Here is an 18,506-nt window from a genome sequence, read left to right as displayed (position 1 = left end):
GTTACATGCTTATTTTTCCCCTTCATTGATGTGCTACAGCATATTAATTTTACTAAATGCAAAATAAAGGAGCATTTAATGAAGTATACTTTGGATAGAAGAGAATAAAGAATACATTAACCATCTAACTAGACGACAAGCCAAAGATCAGTCTATAGAAAACTAACAATGTTTCTCATGTTAATGCTGAAATGTCGCACACGCTTTTCTGGGGGATAAATCAGTTGTTCTATTTCTGTTATTCTAAGCTTACAGGAAACTAAATCCCAGTGATAACAATGAAATTATCTTCCGTGAAAATGAAATAATAATTAAATAGTGTCATCTCCCAATGGTTTGCAAAGAATTTCAGCCCAAGAGGATTAGGAAAAAGAGAGAAACATTTCAGTTTGTTCAGTCGGATGTTTATTGAAGATTAAGTTCAAAAAGATTCATGTGAGTTTCTGGACTGCCATGACATTAGGAAATGTGTGCCATCTGTTTTCTATAAGACTCATCAGAAGGGCAGTGTCAGCCTTCCCCATTACTGCAGATCAATTGAAGCCTATTTCTAATTCCAGGATCCTGCTTCTCTCAATCTTTCATTCTGCTGACTGTTCAGCTAAACTCTGCAAGGCAGAAGTCTCTTGAATGAGAGAATTTGCTGGATTCTCCTCTCAACCTCTATGCCAGCTTTTCTTAATTGGTGCACTAGTGTCCCTTGAGACATTGCTGCTGGTTCTACATTTAGGGGAAACAAATGTTATACTTGGGGGGACTTTTTGCATTTATTTATTTATTTATTTATTTGATTTGACTTCTATGCCACCCAATCTCGAAGGACTCAGGGCAGCTTACAACAATGCTAGCACAGTGGTGGGAAATTTTGCATGCCATAATGTAAAATTTGCTACTGCCTATCACTTTGTAAACATTGTAAAATAGAGATTTACTGAAGTTAATTCTGTGACTTTTTATTTTTGTATGATTCTTTTTTAAACAGGAATTGTCTGAATCCTGAACATTATTTAAAGGGCTCTTCCAGGGTAAACGGGTTGGAAAAAAGGCTACTCTCTAGAGTAGTCTGGATAGCACTGCGATCAGATTTCATAATACATATGCTCAGACCACCAGTGGGGTTTGGCCCAATTCTAAAACCCAGTAGCGCTGGCGGCAGGAGATTCTGGCCACCTGCCCAGGATGTTTCTCAATCAATCCTTCGCCTCTCCTCCATACTATAACACTTTCAATGACATTTCCATACTATAGCACCTTCAATGACCTCATACTATAGCACCTTCAGTGACTCCTCCATACTATAGCATCTTCAATGACTCCATACTATAGCACCTTCAGTGACCACTCCCACTGTCACTTTGCCATTTATACATTCTAGGAGTTACTCTCTGACGGACATTATATCTCCAACTCCACCAAGGAGAAAACTTTCTCTCTTCTTCTTTATTAGACGTTAAAAATTCACTTGCCAACCACTTTTCTTCACTTTCCACCACTTGTCCCAGCTGTTTATCACTCAACACTTCCCTCTTCTTGTCACTCTGTCACACCTCGATGTGCTGATTTCTTTTACGACTGGATTGGGGGGGGGGGGTCCTCTCGCTATCCAGGAAGATTGCCTTTCTCCCCCTGTGTCTAGAGAGTTCCCCTCTCTGCCACTGTTCCTTCCAAAATCAGCTTCGCCCGTGGGCCTCCAAAAATCACAAAAAAAGATGGTAACAGCTCATGGAGCTCCATTTGCTGCTCCGTACCGGTGTGACACCAAACCAGAAGTTCCCACCATGAACAGGATTTTCATTAAATGCTGATCACCAATCTTTTCCTAAATTTTGTCATATGACTAGGGCAGACAAGAGATAGTGAAATAGTCCTCTCAAAATCTTGATTACTGTGATCACTCAGTGATCACCACTGAGAATAGAATAGAGCCAGTATCTGTCTAGCACAGGAGTTTGGAAATGGATTTCTCCTCTGATTATTATGCCCTACATGGCATTGGACCAGAGTACCACCGGATCCGCCTGCTACCGCACGAATCCCAGCGGCCGAGAAGGTCCCACAGAGTTGGCCGTCTCCGGGTCCCGTCGACTAAACAATGTCATCTGGCGGGCCCCAGGGGAAGAGCCTTCTCTGTGGCCGCCCCAGCCCTCTGGAATCAACTCCCCCCGGAGATTAGAACTGCTCCCACCCTCTTTGTCTTCCGTAAACTACTTAAGACCCACCTATACCGCCAGGCATGGGGGATTTGAGACACCTTCGGCCCAGGCTTATTATAATTTATGTTTGGTATGTATGTGCTGTTTGGTTTTTAATTATGATAGGGTTTTTAGTTTTTTTAATATTAGATTTGTGCCAGTATAATATTGTTTTTATCGTTGTTGTGAGCCGCCCCGAGTCTTCGGAGAGGGGCGGCATAGAAATCTAATAAATTATTATTATTATTATTATTATTATTATTATTATTATTATTATTATTAATTTCGCAATAAAATTAAAAATAGTTTAAAAAAACAGACAAGGGACCGTTAAGAAAACTACTAGTATCTGAGTGTCCTAACCTTGTTCATTTCCCCAAAAAAAGTAGGAATCATGTATAGGGTAAGGTCATTTCATATTTGTTGACATGGCAGGCAGTTGGAGCAGCAACACTGTTGGGTTCAACGACTCTACTACATGCTTGCACTGTCTTGTAAACACATCTCTATGGTCAGGTCGCAATTAACTGACCAGTGTGTCACCTTTTGATGACCAAAAGGGGCAGGTACTTTGCAGGCTATATAAACCTCTGCAGAGTAGATGGTCCCCCCCTTCTTTTTTTCTCTTCTACCTCCCTTCTTCTGACCTCTTGTGTGCTCCATTGTCCTCGGCTGAGGACACATGTGTGAGATGAAATCCAAAGCCATCCTCACACATGGGACCATCCAGAAGTTATTAATATGGACTGGAATCTGATCGAACACTTGTAAGAGCTTTTATTAAGGCTTACAAAGTGGCGCTCAAGGCGGCAAGATGCGCCTATCATGCTGCCTTGATTGCATCAGCGGAATCCCGCCCGGCCGCTCTGTTTAGGGTGACCCGCTCCCTTCTCAACCAGAGGGGAGCTGGGGAGCCCTTACAGAGTCGTGCCGAGGATTTTAACGCGTTTTTCGCTGATAAAATCTCTCAGATCCGGGAGGACCTCGACTCCAATTGGAAAACAGAGTCGACTGACAACGAGTCAGTCGAGGTGACTGGGGCCCATACTTGTCCACCTGTCTGGGAAGAGTTTGATCTGGTGACACCTGATGAAGTGGACAAGGCCATTGGAGCTGTGAGTTCCGCCACCTGTTTACTGGATCCGTGTCCCTCCTGGCTGGTTTCGGCCAGCAGGGAGGTGACCCGGAGCTGGGTCCAGGAGATTGTTAACGCTTCCTTGGGGAGGGGATCCTTTCCAACACCCTATAAAGAGGCGCTCGTGCGCCCCCCTCCTCAAGAAGCCTTTTCTGGACCCAGCTGTACTTAATAACTATCGTCCAGTCTCCAACCTTCCCTTTATGGGGAAGGTTCTTGAGAAGGTGGTGGCACTCCAGCTCCAACGGTCCTTGTAAGAAGCCAATTATCTAGGTCCCCAGCAGTCGGGTTTCAGGCCCGGTTACAGCACGGAAACTGCTTTGGTCGCATTGATGGATGATCTCTGGCAGGCCCGGGACAGGGGTTTATCCTCTCTCCTGGTGCTTCCTGACCTCTCAGCGGCTTTCGATACCATCGACCATGGTATCCTTCTGCACTGGCTGGAAGGGTTGGGGGTGGGAGGCACTGTTCTCCAGTGGTTCTCCTCCTACCTCTCCGGTCGGTCGCAGTCGGTGTTAGTGGGGGGTCAGAGGTCGACTCTGAGGTCTCTCCCTTGTGGGGTGCCTCAGGGGTCAGTCCTCTCCCCCCTGCTATTTAATATCTACATGAAACCGCTGGGTGAGATCATCCAAGGGCATGGGGTGAGGTATCATCAGTACGCTGATGATACCCAGCTTTACATCTCTACCCCATGTCCAGTCAACGAAGCAGTGGAAGTGGTGTGCCGGTGTCTGGAGGCTGTTGGGACCTGGATGGGTGTCAACAGACTCAAACTCAACCCGGATAAGACGGAGTGGCTGTGGGTTTTGCCTCCCAAGGACAATTCCATCTGTCCGTCCATCACCCTGGGGGGGAGTTATTGACCCCCTCGGAGAGAGTCCGCAACTTGGGTGTCCTCCTCGATCCACAGCTCACATTAGAGAACCATCTTTCAGCTGTGGCGAGGGGGGCGTTTGCCCAGGTTCGCCTGGTGCACCAGTTGCGGCCCTATCTGGACCAGGACTCATTGCTCACAGTCACTCATGCCCTCGTCACCTTGAGGTTCGACTACTGTAATGCTCTCTACATGGGGCTACCTTTGAAAAGTGTTTGGAAACTTCAGATCGTGCAGAATGCAGCTGCGAGAGCAGTCATGGGCTTACCTAGGTATGCCCATGTTTCACCAACACTCCGCAGTCTGCATTGGCTGCCGATCAATTTCCGGTCACAATTCAAAGTGTTGGTTATGACCTTTAAAGCCTTTCATGGCACTGGACCAGAATATGTCCGAGACCGCCTTCTGCTGCACGAATCCCAGTGACCGATTAGGTCCCACAGAGTGGGCCTTCTCCGGGTCCCGTCAACTAAACAATGTCGGTTGGCGGGCCCCAGGGGAAGAGCCTTCTCTGTGGTGGCCCCGACTCTCTGGAACCAACTCCCCCCAGAGATTAGAACTGCCCCTACTCTCCCTGCCTTTCATAAACTCCTTAAAACCCACCTTTGTCGTCAGGCATGGGGGAACTGAATCACCTCCCCCGGGCATGTACCATTTATGCATGGTATGTTTGTATGTATGTTTGCTTAGTAAATGGGTTTTTAAAAATATTTTAAATTATATTTAGATTTGTCATGAATTGTTGTATCCTGCTGTGAGCTGCCCCAAGTCTGCGGAGAGGGGCGGCATACAAATCTAAATAATAAATAAATAAATAAATAAAAATAAATATAAGCTTATTTGCCTGCAATCTATCAATTGCATGAATCAACATAATTGTAAGTAAATATTGTATTTTTCATCTTTATGAAGAGTGATCATTAATTGCTAACAAATGGGATTCTGAACCACGTGTTATTTCTTGCCATGCTAACTCCGCTGCAAATTAAACCAGCTGAACTCTGCTAATACAAATAATATTAATAATAATCAAAATACCCAACAAACATGTGTCCTGAGAAATTATGAATTCTGTTTTAAATCTAAAGGAAAACAAACCCAGTATTTTCTTGACATGTTGGGTGCTCTGATCTATAAGATGATAAGAAATGGGTACAAATGCACATGCAAGGATTTAAAGCTGATATGGTTTTCATCCCCTTCTGCAAACTTTGCCTCTAAATAGGAGAAAGAAACTTCCAAAATGTTATTTAATTTAATCAATCACGCCAAGGGGTTTCTTTCTCAGAGTATCATCTATCTTCAATAGGTTCTTAAGCCCTGGAAATAACATAGCTGCTGTGATTTTTCATGATCTGTTTTCACAATCAAGATCCTTTTTTCTGCATCCCTGACCTTAAAACAGACATTGCCAAAAGGGTTTTTTGAGCAATTACACTCATTATGTAAACCACATAAGATAGAAGCACTTTTCTTTTAAAAATGGCCAAAATAAACATTTTATAGAGAACCATAAAGGATAAATACATATGGATGTCCACAGCAATTACATTAACAGATTAACAGTGTTTGAGATTAAATGTTTTATGCTGCCAATTCTTTATTCAATAGACATCTCCCCTTTCCATTTAATGGATGGTGCTCAAAGGAGAAAGAACTACTTTTCTTTACCTTAGCAAAGCTAAATTTATAAAAAGTTATTTAAAAACCTTTCCCTTTTTCTGTTCCCAGGAATAATCAGCAGGTGGTTCTTCAAACAGGTAGAAAAGAAGACAGATAGATGAACAAATATATAAACAATGTAGTTATAACACAAGTTGTAGTGCAACTAAACATATTAGGAAATATCTAATAAGAGATAAGGGAATAAGACATACTTTGGTTGCTGGTATCTCTAATAACTATTAACACAATAGTTAGAAAAATCCTTGTCCAGCACTGAGAAAAACAACAACAACAGATGTTTGAATGCAACTGGTACTTATTGGTGAATATCCCTTCTTCACCAATGAGTGGAAGCACTTTGCTGGATATGACTTTAAAGAGGAGGCATGAAATAAAGACACTGCCTTTTAGAATTGGTTGAGAGAGAAAAAATCATCTATTCTACACATTCCCCACATCTAATAACTTACTAAAAGATTATGATGACTAATGCACTATACTTTAAAAAACAAAATGGTGCCAATCTTTACGGATTGTATGCCTGAAGAAAATCTCAGGTCTGAGATTCTTTGCAAGCAGTAGGGTGGTATTCCCTTCCCTTCCTTATTGGTTTGCAAATGTGAGTGTATGTGGGCCCACCCATAGTTGCTGCTGCTGATTCACCCGAACCTGTCTAAACAGACAGAATACCAGCAGTGGTGGGCTACGAGCCGGAACGCTAAATTGCGCTCGCGGCCGTGGCTTGTAAGTTCTTGCACCAGTGGAGGTAGCAAAATCGCACATGGTGCTGCAGGTAAAACCTCACCGAAACATGGGCTCCATGCATCTCCACAGATGCAGCAGCAAAATTGCGCTGGTCCCACAAGAACTTACGAGCCGTGTCCGTGAGCACAATTTAGCTTTCCAGCTCATAGCTTAATCCAGCGTTCCGCTGAATACCAGGATGAAATCCAAATATCTTTTTTTCCTAATGGATAAATTGCTTCTGTTAGCAGAACTAGTTAAGAGAATCTCTGCTTCTCTCTACCCTGACCACTCTCAAATATATGCTCCACAGATTGGAATAATTTCAGGGAGAACAAGAAAAGGAGAAGTAGTGGTATTATTTTACTTGGCCCTTTTATAAAGAATGAAATCCCCCCCACTACTTAATTTGATTTGTTCCATGTAGTTCTGGTTATATGGCAATAAAAAGAGAGGAAAGAACTAATGTCACCCTTATCTATTTAATCCTGACCATTTAAATCCATCTTAAATCCCCTGATGACTATATCTTCACATGAAACCAAGAATGACGCCATAATTTATACTTCTGTTATTCTACGGAGTTCGTTGAAAAGCAGAAGGTGTATTATGTATTTTCTAGGGAAATTAAAAATGTATTCTTAATGAAAAGCTGTAGTAATATTACAAAGTAATCTTTAAAAGGGTAATAGATTCACATTTTCAGTTTGAACTATACTCTCTGAAAGATAAGTATTTGCAAAGTTTTTATGACACATGTACATATTACTGTCAAAAAAGAATGCACCGTTATTGTACTATAATTATGTTCTTTATCTTTTATAATAATTGACTTTAATTCAATCCTAGAGAAAGTATTCTAAGAGATTTGACAGATTAAAACTTCATAAAAACCTGCCATTTCGAAAATCACATTCACATTTCTTTTGAAAGGAGAGAAAAGGTAAAAGAGAGATAGAGCACTCTGGAATCAACCTGGAGTCAGTTTCATTGTTCTAAAATGTGTCATGTCATGAAATAACTATCTTAGTCCAACTTACAATTTAATCAAAATTATGCGCAAAAAGAGTGTCCGAGATGCTAAATACTGCAGAGCATATTTATACACAAATAGCTTCCTTTATTAAATTCTTTAGGCTGTGCAAGGGATGAGAGGAGGACATTTAAATGGAGAAAAGTGCTGTTGTTTTACATGAATGATCTTCTCTGTGTAATGCAGGGAGAGTCCAAGTATGGGATAAGCTTCAGTCGGTTGCCAAGGGATTGAGTTATTTTTAGATTGAAGAACTTCCTCTCTGCTGCACTGGCTGACACATGTCAGTCTTAAAACAAAGGCATAGACATCCTCCCGAGATAGTACACAGTGAATCAAGGTGCCCACAACCCTGGACCGGACAAGCCAAAGTGGGTTTGGAATCTCCCCGCAGTGCAGAGAGAAGACCGCTCTGATAAGCCAACAGCACTTCTCCTGTGCACTAATAAGGAGGGTCCAAGTATAGGATATACCCAAGTGTTAAGTTGTATGGGCGAGAGAAGGCTGGTCCAGGGGAGCAGATGTGGAGCAGACCCTCTGTAGCACTCACCTACTAAATGCAGCTTCAGCCGGGGCGAATAAGTCCAATTTGTAGTGCTTGACAAAGGGAAATGTCGAAGACAACGTGGCTGCCTGACATATTTCCTCTGTAGATTCCTGTGTGGCCCAGGACACCGAGGTGGTCTCACTGTGGGTGGAATGTGCGGTGATCATGCCTGGGATGGGCCTGACTGGCCTGGTAGGATCGGGTGATACACGCCTTAAGGCAGCATTTGACAGCCAGGGGTATGACCTTGCAGCCCATGGAAGCCAGCTGGAATGCTACAAAGAGCACTTCAGTCCTCCAGAATGTGGCCATTCAACAGATATAAATTTGGAGAGCCCTCCTGGCATCCAGCTTTTGATAATGCTTTTCCAATGGATGCTGTCGGTTAAGACAGAAGGCTGGCAGGATGACCTCCTGAACCTGATGGAACCAGGGATTTCCTCTAGGTAGGAAGGAGGGATCCAGATGGAGGATACCTGGTCAGGATGGAAGTGGCATAAGTCCTGGTGTAAAGAAAGTGTGGCCAATTCTGAGATCCTCCTGACCAAGGTTGTGGTGATCAGGAAAGCCATCTTGAATGCCAGGAACTTGAGCGATACCCTTCTAGAACAGTTCAAAAGGAGTATGTGAGCACTTGCATGCAGGGGAGAGGTCCCAAGAAGGGTATCGATGGGCAACCTGGTGCCTTAGATTAGCTGAACGTTTCAAAAAGCTGCATATGCTGGGATGGTAAAACAGTGAGCAGAAATTGTCAAGTTTGATAACCGTCACTTGTCTGTGGAAAGTACTGGGACTCCTTAGAACCAAATTCACTGAACTGGGATGCTCTTGTTCCAGCTGTGCTGCTTCTGTGGTTCTGTACCCAGCCCCAGGGCATCACATCATCTGATCAAAATTCAAGTGCTTGGCAACTGACTAATACTTACACTCGCTGCAATGTTCTGGATCATGTGATTTTCTTTTGCAAGGTTCTAACAAGCAAAATCAATGGGGAAGCCAGATTTACTTAACAACTGTATTACCAAATTAACAACCTCTGTGATTCACTTAACAAGTGGGGAAGAATGGAGCAAAATTCACTTAACAAATATCTCACTTAGCAACAGAAATTTTGGACTGAATTGTAGCAATAGCACTTACAATTATATACCACTTCATAGTGCTATACAGAGTCCCCAACTATTTGGGTCCTCATTTTACCCACCTCGGAAGGATAGAAGGCTGAGTCAAACTTGAGCCTGGTGAGATTCAATCTGCCAAATTGCTGGCAGCCAGTGATCAGCAGAAGTAGCCTGCAGTACTGCACTTTAACCACTACACTACTGCGACTCTTAATTGTGGTCATAAGTGGAGGACCACTGTATATGAATGAACTCTATGAAGAGTATTAAAGGAATAGTACTATTGTACTTATGCCTTGACCCCATTACATCATGACATGATGAGGCCATGAACTAGAACATACAGACGCATACATGCAGATTTGCTTCTCATAACTCTTCTAATTTGTGTGATTTAAATTCTGATTCTCAAGGTATGCACAGTGCTTTCAGTTCTTAAAGGAAAAGTAACATACAGTAGCACCTCTGCTTACAAACTTCATTCTTAATTAGAAAAGTTTGTAAGAAGAAGCAATTTTCCCCATAGGAATCAATATAAAAGCAAATAATGTGTGTGATTGGGGAAACCACGGGGAGGGGGGAGGCCTTGTTTCCTCCCAGGAGATTCCTAGAGAGGTCCCATGGAGCTTCTCCCTGCCTTTTCTGGCTCTGTTTCCTCCCATGAGATTCCTAAAGAGGCCCCACAGAGGCTTCTCCCCGCCTTTTGCAGTTACAGTTTCGGAGGGTCAGGTTTGTAAATGGAAAATGGTTCTTAAGAAGAGGCAAAAAAAAATCTTGAACACCCGGTTCTTATCTAGAAAAGTTCATAAGTAGAGGCATTCTTAGGTAGAGGTACCACTGTGTATCTAACAAATGAAAACAATGAATGAAAATTTCACATTATACCAAAGACTTAAGGTTCTGCTAGAAGCTCAGTTCTTTATTAATTCCAAGATGCTGTTAAGGTTTTACTTTGCCTTACATAAAAAGACATTCACCCTTAATTTAAAAAAACCCCTAATGGCATTAGTTTTTAAAAACTAATGGTATCTCGAAAGCTGTATATTTCCTCTTACTGAGAAAATAAGCTTCTCAGAGCAATAAGGATTAGAAGTAAATTGTTGGAATTTATCTCCCAACATCCTTTGACCTATCTATTGTACAATATTTATTTTGTAGAATAATTTTTGCAACATCAACATTAATCCAGATTTCGGTGGACAAATGCTGGTTCAACACAGACTACTGTTTTGTCATCAAATAAATCTTCTTCAATGCATGCCATTAAAATAACCATGAAACCATTCAGTATCAACACCACTATTTGACTCAACAGATTTAGTATGAATGTATAATTTAATGCACAAACCTACTAAGTTTTTTTTCTCACTAAAAATAAGTGATATTAGATTTGGAAAAATAGGCCTATTTCATCAGCAATTGCAATTTTCCTTTCTCCAGTGAATGAAGCCAAGTATTACAATTGTAGTAGGGATCTAAATTTGAAAAGTAGACAAAAGTAATATATGCACTTGTTTCCTACTTTTTGAATTCTGTAGATGAGCCATATCATCCCCAAATTGATAGCAATTAGGCATTAATAGAATTCTTTCTCTCCTACACATTAAACAGAGAGTTATAGGTATTACTCTATACTACCATAGTAAATCACAATGGACACATTAACTGAAATAGAAAGTCAAGTGAACGTTTATATAATGAGCTTGCCCTTCCTACTTACAATTTTTGCATTTTACTACCTTACAACTCAGGAAGAATTGGAAAGAAAAATAAATATTCTTTTTTCCCAGAGCTTTTCAAATATTGCAGAACTACAATCATTAACATAATAGATTTATTTGCCCCATGAACACAGTTAATCACTTGGTGGAGATGGGCAGCCATAGAAATTACATACATTAATAACAACTTACTGGTTTTAAAGATAAAGGTTTCCCCTCTCCAGTTGTGTCCAACTATAGGGAGAGATGTTTATCTCCACCTCTTCATGAGCCATGGTAGTGCAATGGTTAGAATTCAGTTCTGCAAGCTGCTTTTGTTGACTGCTGGCTGCAGTTTGGCAGTTCAATTCTCACCAGCTCAAGGTTGACTCAGTCTTCATCCTTCCAAGGTGACTAAAATAAGGACTCAGATTTTGGGGGCAATATGCTAACTCTGAAAACTGCTTAGAGAAGACTGTAAAACACTTTGAAGTGGTATATAAATCTAAGTGCTATTGCTTCTGTGGTCATGAGGCCAGCATGGATATATGCCAAGATGCACAGAGCACTGGTACTTTCCTACCGAAGTGGTACCTATTTATCTATTTGCATTTGCATGTTTTTAACTGTTAGGTAATTTAATTTAATTTATTCGACTTCTATGCCGCCCAATCCCACTGGACATATGTAAGCAGGATGCTGGAATTAGGAAGGGCTATTTATTTACTTAATTTATATGTGGCTCATCTTGTCAAAGGTGACTCCAGAAAACTTATAATAACTCATTTAAAAACACCCATATAAAACATTAAAACAATAATTCCCTTTTTACAATCTTGTAATCCCTTAATTCAGAATACAGTTAAGGTGACTGGATGAAGCTGAACATTTAATGGCCAGATGCCCTTCCTGACACTATGTGGACTTTGCAGCAGGTATTTTGTATTTGCACCACGGGTGGGCTACTGCCCAGATGGGGTGGAATGCAGTGGGGTAGCGAAAATGGAGCTCCCAATTTTCACTGAAAGATATTGAAAGAAAATGTTGGGCGTCCTGCATAAGCCTTGAACACAGTGTGGTAGTAAAATTTTTGAAAGCCCTTCACTGATTTGCACCTAGGAGAGAAACATCTGCCACTACCTAGGATTGAACTTTCAACCTTTCCAGTAGACGGTAAGCACCTTTATAAGTGTTCGGCGAACCGAACTTGCAAAGTTCGGGCTCGTGCCGAACATTGCAGTGTTTGGCATGCCGAACCTTGACCCTGAACTTTTAAAAAAGTTCGGGTAAAGTTCGGGTTCAGGTTCGGTGTTCGCTCGAACACCACAAAACGCCACCACCCGGGAGGAGAGTGGGGAATCCCATCATAGGATTTCCCACCTCCTTTTGCTTGCAGCGCCGCAAGCAAAAGGAGGTGAGGAATCTCACGAAGGGATTCCAGGGGCGGGGCTTTGACGTCACGGAGACTCCTTCCTCCCCATTTCAACTGGCCAGGAAGTAATCTCCGTGATGTCAAAGCCACGCCCCCGGAATCCCATCGTGGGATTCCCCACCTACTTTTGCTTGCAGCGCTGCTGCGGCATCCTTTTCTGTAAAAATAAAAGGAAACAAAAGGAGGTGGGGAATTCCCCACCTCCTTGTTTATTTTTACAGAAAAGGATGCCACAGTGGCTTGCTGCTGCTTGGGTTCGGGTTCGGCAAACTCACCTGAACTTCAAGGCAAAGTTCGGGTGAGTTCGCCGAACCAGAATTTGTTGGATTCTCCCAACACTAGTCTTTACCACTACGCCACTGTAGATGCATTAAATTTAATTTAAAAAAAAATAAAACAAAATTGATCAAGATGAAGAGCAAGATGCAAAATATGCATGGGATGGAGGTGTGGTTTATGCAAATTGCTAAAATTAATTATTATAGTAAATAATTGCTGTCAATTAAAGTTTCACGTTGTTAAATGGTATAGCACAATACTTAAATTTTGTGATGCCAGTGGGCTTGCCCAGACCAAAGGGCAGAAAAAGAGCAGAAGTTGTTGGAAAAATGCCAAGAATTTTTTTTGAGAGTATTCCCGCTTTATATGAATAAGCTTGAAGTCTAAGTTGGAGTCAAAGCAGGTATGCTGTGAAAATTTACACTGACCTTCAGTTTTGTCCCACTTCCTACAAAGATTCTCAGCTGTAGAAAATAACTGCAGAAACTTGGATAAAGATACAGCTACTTTAAGAAGTTTGAGAGAAGAGCTATTGAAACGTATAGTCTTTGTGAAGTATATTTTGTAATTTGAATCCAAAGTGTTACACAACCTTAGAAATTGATTTTATCTCACTTGGTACAAAATAAAACATGATAAGCAGAAATGTACTTACGGGCCATAACTGCCCATAAACACATTAATTCCACAGAGTCAATGTTTTCATTTTCACTTCTTTGTCCTTTGTTTAAATGAATTATTTTATACATTGAAAATAAATGAAATGACAAAATGGAAGCAAAATGCACTTTACAATAAACCTTAAAATATGCTTCAACATGTTCATGTTATGCATGTAGACTATGTAGTATTATGGATTGAATCCGCTTGTAGCATTCTTTTTAAAATCTCTCATTTGTAAGGAAAAAGAATATTTGCTTAAAAAGTCAAAGGTACAATAATGTGATTGTTCATGATGCAAAGAATAAAGCAAGTTATTTATTTGCATCCCACCTTTATGATTTTAACAAACAGCTCAAGGAAGAAGAGAGAACATATTCAATACCATCTTCCTTGTCCTATTTTCTCCACAACAATCCCTTGAGTTAGGGTTGGGCTGAGAAAGATTGACTGGCCCAAAGTCACTTTGCCAGCTTTCATAGGTAAAGCAACACTTAAACCCATAGTCTTCCATTCTTTAGTCTAGTGCCTTAAACACTAGACCAAACTGATTTGCTTACTTTATCAAAGAATGCTTTCTAATACAGATAAGTTATCCAGCTGCTGAAAATTGGGCAGCTGTCAGCAACAAGAAAAACAAGGACAGAAATGCCAATCTCATTTTCAAAGAAGACCAGAAAATGTAAAAGCTGATTTATGTAATGATCTGCTGAAATGCATAAAAATGTTCAAATATCTTACATCAATATCACAGATCTGGATTTTCAGTAATTTCTTGGTTTCTTCTTTGAAACAGCCAACAATAAAGTGTCTGAAAATTGGAGTGGAATATTATTTCGAAGAGAAATTATAGAATATTCTTTTTACATATAGAAGGTGGCATCTTGCAAATAAAGGATATATTTTCATACAGAAGGACTGTGCAGTCCCCATTTCAGGAAGTAGTCATGTCTTAAATATGGGACACTGCACCATTGAGAAATCAATTGTAGTTCAGGTTTATAAATGTTCTGTGTAAAGGTTATATAGATTTCTATAGATTCATCTTTGTAGATCAAAACCAAAACAACAATGTAGGAGGTCAACCACAAAGTGTCTCCCTGACAGTGAAAAAAATTTCTGATTAGCTGGAATAAAAGAAAATCAACACATAACAAAAATCAAAGTATTTATTATTTTCTACATCAAACTCTCCAGTCATAAATATGAATTATCTTCAATTAGAAACCATTCTGCCAATAAACGCCAAGTGTGAGAATTGAAAAAAACAAATACACATCATATTAGAATATGCCAATATTTTAAGAAATACCACTAAATCAAGCCATCTAAAGCAAGCAACCAAAAAATATCAAATGCCACATGGAAAAGAAAAGGGAGGAAGAGAAAAATCAGTGTGGCGGGCACCAAGTAATTTGACAAAGGAGAAAATTACACCTCCTTGCTTTCAAATTGATTGATTTAGTTAGACTCTTGCATAGAAGCAACTTTATATTCATTCACCTGTCCTTAGAAAGAAGCTGCAGCCCATTGTATCTCTGCACCCATTACAGATGGCTTAAGGTTTCTCCTTCTTACAGGATTACAAATAACCCCCGATTATTTCAATGGGAGTTACTTGTACCCTGCCAAGGGAGACGCATAATGTAGTGTTCAAGGAAGCATTCTACTCTTTAAAATGTCAAAAATCATTAGGAATGACTGGGCAGAGTGAGTGAGAATCAATATTAAAGAAGACAGGAAGTGGAAATTATCAAAGGGAAATCTAGAAGCAGAATAGAAACCCGTGGTAGAGAGAATTTAGAGGCTGGATAAAAATATACACCGGAGAAGATAGAGAAAAGGGAATTAGAAATGGAGAGGAATGAAACAAATTCAGAAGCAGAAAAAAAAGAAGGAAATAGAATTCTTGGAAAGGTTAAACTAAACAGAAAGGGTACAAAACACATTGTGGTTTTTTAAAAACACCTTACAGAGAATTTAATATGATTAGAACCTAAATTTCTTTTTTAGAAATATATAGTTCACAATAATACTCATATTTGTATGTGTGTGTGTGAATGTCATCTCTGTCAACATCCTAGTATAACAGTTTGTACTTAGCACTAATGTGATATTAAAGATGACAGGTTAATGTTACAGATATTTTAATTTGCGTAGTTGATAACACTTGCAAAATCTGTCATTTGAAAGCATTTGTATAATTGTTTTATTTTAGAGAATGTCAAGTTTAGTTGAAATAGGTGGACAATTTGGTTCCTTTGACTTCATTTTATGGTCAATTACAAAATGTAATTTTATATTTAGAGAAGTCTATTTTCAGTGTTTCATAAACAATAATTCCTCAGTAACAGAGCTCTCCCCAACAGCTATTAGAATATTTGTTGAAGGATATGTGTAATTAGGAAGATTAACTCTACATAGTATTTATTTCCATTTAATTTGATACATCAGCATTCAGTACCTGACCTGTTCATTGTCTCCTATGGAAAGGCTTATGATTTAAAATGGTATTAAGTCATATTTCATCTCTGATGGCTATAATGGATGCTTAACAGCTATAAGTAAGCCATTAACATAAATACTGCAATCCATTTGCCCCTTTACTCTGATCAGGAAGGTATTTCATGGGGAGGGATGTCTACAATCTCCCTACTTAATTTAGAGCAGCAGTGGGCAAGAATATATAAACTCCCAGACAAGACTGTGTTACTATCCTCTGGGCATTGGTCTTATATGCTACACCTCTTTTAGGAGTGGTGGATATAGCATCCAGGAATGGGTTAAATCCATCTGGTCTCTGATTGGGTTGAGTCTGTCAAAGCTGTTCAGGTGCCGCCCTTGTTGCTATGCTTGCCAGCTTGAAACAAAGAAACGAAGGAACAGACTGTTGTGCCATAGCAAAACAAAATACTGTATATACATGCCTCCAGTAGAACTGAAGCCAACAGTCTACATTGACTAAACTGTGTGGGGCTGGATGCTATATCTACCACTCCTAGGAAAGGCATATCAGGTAAGACTTTCTCCCTCATGGTGGATATAGCATCCAGGAATGGGACATACCAAAGCTGGCTGTCCAAACGGACGGGTGACAATGGTTGCTAAATTATTGCTGAGATCCTAGTCTTTAATGACCTGCTGCAATACTCTACTGCAAAGGAAGCTTCAGCCAAAGCAAAAACATTGATTTTATAGTGCCAAACAAATGGAGAGAGTGAAGACCAAGTAGCCGTGTGCCGGTGCTGGTTGAAATGATAGAAATAACTCAAGGGTAATTGAAATGATAGAAATAGCGATTCTGACTTGTGAAACCCAGCTGTCTGTTTGATATAGATACACAGAGCTTGTTGCACATCCAGTGTATGCTAGTGTTTCTCCAAAGAGTGATCAGGCTGTGGACAAAAGTTCAGGAGAGCAATATCCTGCACCTGATGGAACCTTGCATTCACTTTTGGCAGAAAGGTCGAATCCAACCTAATCCTACCTTGTCTGAATGGAACATACACAAATCGGACCTCATGGATCCCACTGTAAACTCCTACACTCTCCTAGCTGATGTAATAGCCACCAAAAACTCCACCTTACATGTAAGGTGGTTCAAACTGGCCTCCCAAAGCAGTTCCGCAAGGCGAATCCATCATGGACTGCAACACCTTGGGAAGATCCCAATGAGGGTAGCAGTGTATGACTAAAGGGGTGATGACAGTAGCACTCCTAAGGAAATATTGGATATGCGGATGAAACATCAATGAATCATGGCGGCCAGACAGAATAGATGTTAAGGCCACAACTTGTCTACGTAAGGTGTTCAGGCTAAGCCCCTATCCAGTCTGTTCTAGAGGAACTCAAGGACAATAGTAGGCAAAGCCCAGGAGGGTCAACCTAACACACTACCCACAAAAGGACTGCCAGGTAGCATTATAGATGCGGGTAGTCAAAGGTCTCCAGGAGGCTTGCATTGTACCAATGACCCTGGCTGGAATATTGTCCTTCCTCAGAGCAACCTGCTCAAGCATCAGGCAGTCAGTTTGAACCACTGAGGGTTTGTGTGGATCAATGACTTCTGACAGAGAAAATCCGGCCTCTGAGACAACCTCCAGGGGTTTTCAAATAGAGATTTTATTTTTTATTTATTTACTTTGTCCAATACACAATAATACACAATGAAGGTAATAGAGGACACCTTCGAGGAAATAGAATTAGAGAAAGAATAGAAGAGAGTGTAGGATAAAATAATCAATGAGAGAATAGAAGAAAGATATAGGGATAGAAGAGAAGATATATGGGATATAGTAGAGACAATAGGACAGGGGTCGGAAGGCATTCTATTGCACTTATGCACGCCCCTTACTGACCTCATAGGAGAGGTCAACCGTGGACAGTCTAAGGGTAAAATGTTGGGGGTTAGGGGATGATACTACGGAGTCCGGTAATGAGTTCCACGCTTCAACAACTCTATTACTAAAGTCGTATTTTTTACAGTCAAGTTTGGAGCGGTTAATATTGAGCTTGAATCTGTTATGTGCTCTTGTGTTGTTGTGGTTGAAGCTGAAGTAGTCATTGACAGGCAGGACATTGCAGCATATAATCTTGTGGGCAATACTTAGATCATGTTTAAGGCATCTTAGTTCTCTGAATGATTCTTCTATAAACAAGCAGCTACAAACTTTCCTGTTTGTCATAAAGAGGCTTAAATCCCTTCCAGTTCCTCAGAAGGCTGTTGCAATAATAACAACCATCACAACTATATATCCTTCATCCAAATGTACATTGAGTTATATTGTTTCTTAATTGAAAGTAACCCTGTTGATCCATTTCCATAAATCTTACTAAAGAGAGTGCTTGGGAAAGAATGACTTTTGGTTTAAAATCTGACACCAATAAATGCTAAAAAAAATACTGATGTTAGCAGAGGATGTTAGTTGGGAACCAACAGTGACTATTTGGTTTAATTCTTAATGGTTTTTTGTAGCTTCAATTCCTGCATCTTTCTGTAGCGATCTAAAGACCAGAGCTACATTTATTTGATTTTTATACTGCTATAATCATGCTACTCCCAGTTGCAATATTACAATAGAAACAACATGGCACTGGACCAGAATATCTCCGAGACCGCCTTCT

Source organism: Erythrolamprus reginae, chromosome 2 (assembly GCF_031021105.1).
Source record: "Erythrolamprus reginae isolate rEryReg1 chromosome 2, rEryReg1.hap1, whole genome shotgun sequence".
NCBI classification, from domain to species: Eukaryota; Metazoa; Chordata; class Lepidosauria; order Squamata; family Dipsadidae; genus Erythrolamprus; species Erythrolamprus reginae.
The sequence above is the reverse complement of the archived record's forward strand: the minus strand, read 5'-3'. Positions refer to the sequence as shown.